General features: G+C 35.5%; 1 non-coding gene across 1 annotated transcript; it reads right to left on the bottom strand.

Annotated features, from left to right (window-relative positions):
• Window positions 1-7,198: 7,198 nt before the first annotated feature.
• LOC128585245 (small nucleolar RNA SNORA30/SNORA37 family) lies at window positions 7,199-7,327 on the bottom strand. The gene has a single exon (XR_008379967.1). It is a non-coding gene; the product is annotated as a small nucleolar RNA SNORA30/SNORA37 family (small nucleolar RNA).
• Window positions 7,328-9,791: the final 2,464 nt, after the last annotated feature.

The raw sequence follows: 9,791 nt of genomic DNA, 5'->3' as shown, positions 1-9,791 counted from the left end.
ATTTCCTCTACATTTAGAGAGAACCGCATTAGATCTTATTAAATTTTTGGTTCAACTATCAGAGATAATACAGAAAACTCAATAGAAAAAGGAAAGTCTAATTGATTTACCCCTATTTTTGCTTTCTAGTGTTCTTATTTTTTGTCCTAAAGTTCTAACATTTGTTCATTTACCATTTACTTTCTGTTCAGACAACTTACAAGGGTATATGTGAATCCTAGTAAATGTGGAATGTAAAGGTCTTAGCAAAATAACTAAGAAAATGCTACGAAAGCTATGTTAACTAGTGTGATGAAAATGTGTCAAACAATCTACGAACCAAGCGTATGGTGCCCCATGATCATACTAATGTACCCAGCTATGATTTAATTAAAAAAAAAAAAACATAAAATAAAATAAAATAAAAATAAAGTCACCCTATCAGGGTAAGTTGTTTGGCATCAGTTCTGTTTTATTTTTATTTTATTACTTTTATTTTTCTTCTTCTGAGTATGATTTGAAGTTCTTTTTTATTTTTTTATTCCCGAAAAATTTTGTTGGTGGATGTAGATTTGGGGATGACAGTTCTTTAATGTTTAAAGATGTACTGCCACTTTATTTTTGCCTTAATGGTCTCTAATGAGAAATTTGCCATCATTAGAATTTTTTCCCTATATAGGTAAAGTGTCATTTCTCTCTATTTGCTTTTAAGACCATATCTTTCTTTACTTTTCATAAGTTTACTACCCTATTTCTAGATGTGATTTTATTGGTTTAATTTTTTGATTTATCCTCTTCCTGAATTTGTAAGTTTATGTCTTCTCAATTTGGAGAAGTTTTCAAATTTTATTTCTTTCAATACTTTTCAACCTTGTCCTATTTCTTCCACTAATAATCTGACTATTAGATTGTTTTCTAATGGTCCCAGAACTCTGTGAGGCTCTGTGTTTTATTTTTTTCACACTATTTTTTTTCTGTTTTTGAGGAAGCATAATTTTGATTTCTCGCTCTTTATGGTTCTTTTTGATATATTACATTTGTTCACTGAACTCTTCTTTTTTTTATTTGTGTCAAGTTTGTCATAATTGTTTGTAGAGATAATTTTATGATGGACAATTTTTCTTATCAGACAATTCTAACATCTAAATCAGTGGTTCTCAACCTTCCTAATGCTGCAATGTATTTTCATTGTTAAAAAGGGGTCGCAATCCAGAGGATGAGAACTGCTGATCTAAATTATCTAAATATTGGTATCTGTCTGTTGTCTTTTCTCATTCAAGTTGAAATTTGCTTGGTTCTTTGTGTCAAGAGAATTTTCAAATTAAATTATAGATAACTGGCTAGCCATATGTGAATCTATTTGAGACTCTGAATCTCATCTAAATATTGCTTTAGTTGGCCTTCTCTGACATTGCTCCGGCAGGAGACGAGGCAATACTTCTCACTGTTGCTAGTTTAACCTTTAGATTCTCTGGTTGGCCTCTGCTGACACCTGGAGGTGGGGGCGGGGGGAATCCTCCTTAGTTTGGAGTGGTAGTAAAATCTTACTCTCTCACTGGTTCATACTGAGTAGGAGGCAATATCTCCTAACCCTCAGATGGAAGTGAAGGTACAGGATTCACCCACTGATACACAAAGACAGAGACTGTACAACTCAAGGAGAATCAAAGCTCTGGCTCACTGCTTAGACTTTTCTGATCCACATCCATGGGGAGAAGTTGGGGAGCTCCTGTAACCAGAAAAGAGTAGAAGTTGAGTTTCCATAGTGGACATTTGTTGTCATAGGTGTGGATACGGCCATGGGATTTTTCATGTGGTGTTTCAATGGAGTAAAGTCATTACTTTCTAAATGCTTTCTATCACAAAGCTGCCACTCGTCTGATCCTTTTGCTAGTGAGGAATAGGTTTTTGTTGTGGCTTTTTTTCTCTGTACCTATTGGTGTTTCCAGGCCGCTGGGTTTTCCAGCATCAAGCCTGGTATATTGAAAGCAACATGCGAACCCAGAGACCTCACTACCATGTCCTTCCGTGTGTGCCAAGGTCCCTTGCTAGTCACCTTCTTCTCCCTGGTGTTTTCAATTGCAGGATGGGTAGAGAATATTATTCCTACTCTGTCTCTCCAGAAATAGAGTCATCCTTTGCTTGCTTATTTTTAATTACATTTATTGTGAACGTTTTATTAAATTAATTTCTTATTAATTTGGAATACATTTTTGAGAAATTTTTTGTTTGTTTTTTAGGTTAAGTGGCATTTCCAAATCTTTTTATTTCTGACAACCTTTTCTGCTGCTACCCAGTAAATGTTTAAATAAAAAATAAAATGTACATAAGACAATATAGATGTGTCTACATATATATGTATCTACACATACATTGTGTGTAATTTAAATTGTGCACAAACTTTATGGGTACCCTGTATATATAAAATATGAATATCCCTCCCCCCAAACTATGTTTATACTATTGTTCAATAGCTCTCTGACATTACTGATGTAGAAGAGAAGTCTGCTACTAACTGATAATGTTTTTCATTGTGAACTGAGCTAAATTATGTTTCTCTATAAATGCTTAGAAATGTTTGTATGTTAGCTGTATCCTTGAAAATTAGAACTTCCTACAAGATGTAAACACAAAGTTGAAGTTCTCTCAATATTTGTATTTCCTGTGAGTTTTTTAAGCCATCTTGATCTCTAGACTCAGTATTTCTTCAGCCCAGGAATATTTGTTTTATTATTTCTTGATAATTGATTTTTATCTTGTTCCTTACTCAAATCTAGACCACTAATTGTATTCCATAGCATTTTCCATGTGGCTTCCTTGCTGGCATAATTTATGTTCTCTTTTCCTTTTTGTTAGGTATTTTATGAGAGGTTTCTTAAAGATAACATTTAATTTACTCATGTGGATTTCCACAGTATCCCATATTCTCTATACTCTCTCCATTACAGCTTTTACATCAGCTGGCATATTTTTCATTTAAGGTAAAAAGCTTGTTTCTCTGAACAGCTGGCACAAGAATTCCTCCCAGACAGAAGACTCTACTGGAAAATATTTTTTGTTGATTAGAAGCTAAAGAAACAGAGATGATTGTTGAATTGTAACTTGGAAGGGGAGAAATGGAGAGAACCCAGGAGGTGACAGAAAGCTCAGAGATACTCATTGTGACCCCCTCTTGGGCCTTCAGCACATTTTCAGCATGTGGATATTTGTTTCATCAATTTTATTCACTTTTTTTTTTTGTATGTTTAAAAATGGAAGAACTAAATGTTATGTGTTAAATTAGAGCTAGTGTGTTAGAGCCAGTAAATAATGTAAAAATGTAAATCTGGCATTAGAACAGAAGCTTGGAAACTCTTGGACTTCCAGAAGCTATAAAATCAGGGGGACTACAATTGGTCATGGAAAGAATTCAAGACAATTTTTCATAGATTTATAAGCCAACATAGAGGCTTATAGAACAACATAGAGGAAAGGCCATGTAAAGGCTTAGGGGGAAGATGATGATTTATCAACCACATTGAGAGGCCTCAGAAAAAGCAATCTGATGATGTCATGATATCATATATCTAATATGAATAAATACCCCCTTAAAGATCAGGGATATCCCTAAGACGATAGTAACTTTCCCTTACTCACAACTCTTTCCCCTCTCCACAGTTGCCTGTCTTCCTTTAGACTCAGCAAAACTTTGTTTCTTGCTCACCCAATGTGCTTGTGTTTCCTTGATATTTTGGAAAGGTCGTCCCAGAGATTGGGTTTGTTTTGGTTTGAATTCTTTAGAATGAAATAAGGTAAAAAACAAGAAAGTTCTATGTTCATTTTAAATTTCCTTTGTGGTTCACAAACAGTCCTCAAATCTGAGAAGATTTAAAAGGGAACTGACAACCATGCAGTCATGGCAGAAAGCATGACATATGTCTTCTCCATTTTGATTGCATCACTAAGTTGGATGGGGCACTGCTCCTGTTTGCTCAGAGGCCTGGTTGAACTTCTTTGATAGAAAAATAAAAAATAACAAGCAAGCAAAACCCCACACCTCATTGTCTAGCAAGTTTATCTGCCCCAAATATAATCAGCCATATACCAATGCACTATCCCTGCAATGTATCATCTCAAGTTCCTGGCGACCTTCCCCAAGGCTATATATATATCAAGATCCTCACTACTCCAGCAATTTCCTTATCTCTAGTGGCAGATACTCTGCAGCAAGATCTATTGAAATCTTCTTTTTGTGTTCCTGAAGTCAAATGGTGTCTTGAATTTGGAAAATGATGGGTTTCTTGACCTTTCATCAGATTCAGTTCATTTTGTATTATATCTTGCCTAAAGTCCTCAAGTTTTGTGCATACTATTAACTATCTGTAAGTGTTTAAAATATATTTTTAAATTTGTTTTCAATTGACATAAGTATGCCTCTGAGCCCCCATTACAGAAGGATGGCAAAAAATTCAATGTCAACTTTAACAATCACCATCCACTCAAATATCATCACTCTTAGAAAGATACATTCCTGGTGTTTTATTTAGCGCCACGACAGTGAGGAATTTAGACTCCCAGGCAGACATTATCAGTGAAAAAGGACTGCAGGTGAGTCCAAGGGCAAACGGAGCTAAGCAATTCTGAATCAAATCCTGCCTCTACTATTGTGTGGCTTTGGCTGTTACGTAACCTCTCTTTCTCTCAATTTTTTTCATTTATGAAGAATAACTTCTAACACGTGATCTCAAATTATTTCTCTGAGGATTAAATGAATAAACATAGGTGAAGTTTGCAAAGTGGGGCCTCACATACAGCTAACTTTAGACTCATGTTTGATATTTTGCCACCTGGATCTTGCATTCCCCTGGGTGGTTTTGAGAGTGTATGCCAGCCTCCTTTACATCTCAGTCTCCTTTCCATCAAAACTTCTTTTTTTTTTTTGTAGAGACAGAGTCTCACTTTATGGCCCTCAGTAGAGTGCCGTGGCCTCACACAGCTCACAGTAACCTCCAACTCCTGGGCTTAAGCGATTCTCTTGCCTCAGCCTCCCGAGTAGCTGGGACTACAGGCGCCCGCCACAACGCCTGGCTATTTTTTGGTTGCAGTTTGGCCGGGGCCGGGTTTGAACCCGCCACCCTCAGTATATGGGGCCGGTGCCTTACCGACTGAGCCACAGATGCCGCCCCTCCATCAAAACTTCTTAATTCTTCTTCCTCCTCCATTTGTCTAGAACTCCTAGCAAAGTACTTTGATTGGCTTAAAATTTCACAAAAGAAGCATGTTTTACTTTTTTATGGGCATCCAACATCTATTTCAAAATAAATCCCATGCCCAGCTAGTTTTTGGGAAATGGGAAGAAGGGGTAAGTACAAAAGGAAAAAATGTGAACATTATCCTGCTGCACATATCTGTGTCTTTGATCCTGTCAGTGGGAATATTGGTTAGGAAGAGAAATTAAATCAGTGTGCTTAAGGCTTTACCTTTCTGAAAAGCCTTCACATTTTTCTGTAGCATTTGTGTTCATATTTTATTTTGCCAATTAATACATATGTACATTTTATATGTATTTATAAAAACACAAAAGATCAGTATATGTACTTATAATCATATAAAAGCACATATTTATATATCATATAATGTATAAGATGGATCCATTGGTTTTTGCTTATTTTAGTAACTTTCTTTTTTTATTATTATTATTTTTTATTATTAAATCATAGCTGTGTACATTAATGCGATCATGGGGCACCATACACTGGTTTTATAGACCGTTTGACACACTTTCATCACACTGGTTAACATAGCCTTCCTGGCATTTTCTTAGTTATTGTATTAAGATATTTATATTCTAATTTTACTAAGTTTCACATGTACCCTTGTAAGATGCACCGCAGGTGTAATCCAACCAATCACCCTCCCTATGCCATTCCTCCCCCCTCCGCCATTCCTCCCCCCTCCTTCCCCTCCCTCTCCCCCTTCCTCCTTTTCTTAGGTTATAACTGGGTTATAGCTTTCATGTGAAAGACATAAATTAGTTTCATAGTAGGGCTGAGTACATTGGATAATTGTTCTTCCATTCTTGAGATACTTTACTAAGAAGAATATGTTCCAGCTCCATCCATGTAAACATGAAAGAGGTAAAGTCTCCATCTTTCTTTAAGGCTGCATAGTATTTCATGGTGTACATATACCACAATTTATTAATCCATTCATGGATTGATGGGCACTTGGGCTTTTTCCATGACTTAGCAATTATGAATTGGGCTGCAATAAACATTCTGGTACAAGTATCTTTGTTATAATGTGATTTTTGGTCTTCTGGGTATATACCTAGTAGAGGAATTATAGGATTGCATGGCAGATCTATTTTTAGATCTCTAAGTGTTCTCCAAACATCTTTCCAAAAGGAATGTATTAATTTGCATTCCCACCAGCAGTGCAGAACTGTTCCCTTTTCTGCATATCCAAGCTAACATCTCTGGTCTTGGGATTTTTGTGATATGGGCTAATCTTACTGGAGTTAGATGATACCTCAAAGTAGTTTTGATTTGCATTTCTCTGATGATTAAAGATGATGAGCATTTTTTCATATGTCTGTAGGCCGTGTGCCTATCTTCTTCAGAGAATTTTCTCTTCAAGTCCCTTGCCCAGCCTGCGATGGGATCACTTGTTCTTTTCTTGCTTATACATTTGAGTTCTCTGTGGATTTAAAGCAGTTTTAGGTTCACAATAGCATGGCGATTGTCTATATCATTTATGGCCCATACATGCATATTTTTCTTCATTTTCAACATCCCCTCACCCCGTGTTATATTTATTACAACTAATGAATCTACACTGACAATCATTATCACTCAAAGTCTGTAGTTTACATTAGGGTTCATGTTTGGTGTTCATTCAGTATATTTGGACAAGTTTATAATGACATTATCCACAGTTACCGTATCACAGATACTATAGCTTTCCTTCCCTGAGAGTTCTCTGTGTTCCGCCTATTTATCCCTCCTTCTCGCCAATCCTTGGCAATCGTGTGTTTTTACTATTTCCATGGATCGGCTGTTTCTAGAATGTCTTTCAGTTACATTCACATAATTTGTGCCTTTTTCAGACCGGCTTTTTTTTACTTAGTAATTCACAGTCTTTTATTCCTTTTCATGCCTTTTTAGTTAATTTTTTATTTTATTCTAGGTTAGAATGATAAAAGAAAGGCACAAAGTTAAGTAAGAAGTCACAGAATGGTCTCTGTCCCATTGAGTGACAGTTGCCACTGGCAGAGTCCCAGGGCAAAGATGCCATTAAGCATCTTCTCTCAGCACCAGCTACCAAATCCTGGCCCCCCTGCCCTGGGGAGGACCTGTGGAAGTGCTAGAGTTAATTTCTTATTAGTGCTGAATTATCTTCCATGATATGGATGGATGTACCACAGGTTACTTGTGTATTCAAGTACTGAAAGTTGTTTAGTTGCTTCCAAGTTTTGGCAATTTTGAATAAAGCTCCTATGAACACTTTTGGGTAGGTTTTGTGTTAATGTAAATTTGTAACTCATTCGGGAAATACCAAGGAAAGACTAGTAGGTCATATAGTAAGACTATGTTTATTTTTGTAAGAAACTACGAAACTGTCTTCCCTAAGTGGCCACACCATTTTGCCTTACCACCAGCAATAAATGAGAGTTCCTGTTTCACTGTACCCTTTGGGGCTATCAGTGTTCTGGATTTTGGCCATTGTAATAGATCCATAGAGGTATCTCATTGTTGTTTTAATTCACATTTCTCAGATACTATATAAAGTGGAGCATCTTTTCTTTTCTTTTTTTTTTTTTTGGTTTTTTTTTGTAGAGACAGAGTCTCACTGTACTGCCCTCAGGTAGAGTGCTGTGGCGTCACACGGCTCACAGCAACCTCCAACTCTCGGGCTTACGCAATTCTCTTGCCTCAGCCTCCCGAGTAGCTGGGACTACAGGCGCCCGCCACAACGCCCGGCTATTTTTTTTGTTGTTGCAGTTTGGCCGGGGCCGGGTTTGAACCCGCCACCCTTGGCATATGGGGCCGGCGCCCTACTCACTGAGCCACAGGCACGGCCCCAAGTGGAGCATCTTTTCATGTATGTTTATTCACCATCTGCATGTTCTGCTGTTTGTTTTCTTAATATTGATGTTTGAGAATTCTTCCTCTGAATATTTTGGATAACAAATATTTTCTTTTTTTTTTTCAGTTTTTGGCCAGGGTTGGGTTTAAACCCACTACCTCCAGCATATGGGGTTGGCACCCTATTCCTTTGAGCCACAGGCGCCGCCCTTCTCTTTTTAGTTCCTTCAAAGAGTCTTTGACAGAACAGAAATGTTTAATTTTAATGACTTGCAGTTTATCAGTTCTATCATGGATTATGATTACATTGTATCTAAAAAATGATAAAACATATCCAAAAAGTGATGCAACACTTTTCAGTGTCTAGTTCAGTGACCCTAGGTCATCTATATTTTCTCCTATGATATTGTCTAGGAGTTTTATAGTTTGTCTTTTGAGTTAATTTTGGTAAACAGTATAAGGTCTTTTTTTCCAGTTCTGACTTCATTTGTTGAAAAGACTATCTGTAATGTCTTTCCTCCTTCGTCAAAGACCTGTTGACTATATTTATGTGCATCTATTTTAGGCCTGTTTATTCTGTTTCATATGACCTATATGTTTGCCAGTACTATGCTGTCCAGATTACTCTAGGCTTATAGAAAATTTTAATATTGGATAGTTTAAGATCTCTAACTTTGTTTTTCTTCAATATTATGTTGACTATTCTGAGCCTTTTGCCTCTTAATATAAACTTAGAATCAATTTATCAATATTTACGAAGTAACTATCTGTGATTTTTAATTGGGATTATAGTAAGTCTATAGACGAATGTAGAAAAACTGACATCTTGATAATATTGAGTCTTCCTATCAATGAAAGTGAAATATCTTTTTATTTGTTTAGTTCTTCAATTTTATTCATTGAAACTTTGTAGTTTTCCTCATATTTTGAGCATATGTTGTTATAATTATACTTACATGACTTTTTGTTTTGGAATATACAGACTTTGTGCCCATATTTTACTTTGAAACTGAATGTATGTACACACACATGTAAATACACATACAATTATTTTGGGTCCATATATTATGCAAATGTATGCATTTCTGTACATTTCTATATGTTTATAAAACATTTAACTTAGTTATGTGAAAATTAACTATATATTTATATAGTGTATAAATATAAAAAATTTTCAGTAATTTTTAAGTTATATTTGAATCTCTAATGATCATTTTTCTGATTTGCTAGAATAACCAACTTTTAAAAGAAAACAGGCTATAAATATACCAATAATGTCCTAATATAATTATTATTCTATGTCATGTAATTTATTAATATTATTAATGTAAACAATATTACATTATCACAATGACCAGCTGCTTTTATACGAAATACTAATCGTAAAAATACAATTTTAAAATATTAATCAACGTTAATGTTTGTGTGAAACAGTTTTTGTCACAGCTATAGGTCTCACAGTTTTTTTTTATATTTCCTATATGCGTATTATTGGAAAAACACCTCATTCTGACATTTTGATGTAACTCAAAATTTTCTCTCCAAACTCTTAATAATTACAAAATGTTGGCAGAGTAATGAGTACAGGGATTTATGGTAAGGAACTAAATTATGAAAAAGAAGCATCCATTTAGAGTTATTAGGTGATTTGTAACTTTCAGGCATAGTGTCAATGTTCAATATGGCAATGAAGAGGGCAAAGCAGTTCTGGTCTGAGTTCAATGTAAGAAGAACAAAAAACCTACT

This window comes from Nycticebus coucang, chromosome 4 (genome assembly GCF_027406575.1).
Source record: "Nycticebus coucang isolate mNycCou1 chromosome 4, mNycCou1.pri, whole genome shotgun sequence".
Taxonomy (NCBI): Eukaryota; Metazoa; Chordata; class Mammalia; order Primates; family Lorisidae; genus Nycticebus; species Nycticebus coucang.
The sequence above is the reverse complement of the archived record's forward strand: the minus strand, read 5'-3'. Positions and strand labels throughout refer to the sequence as shown.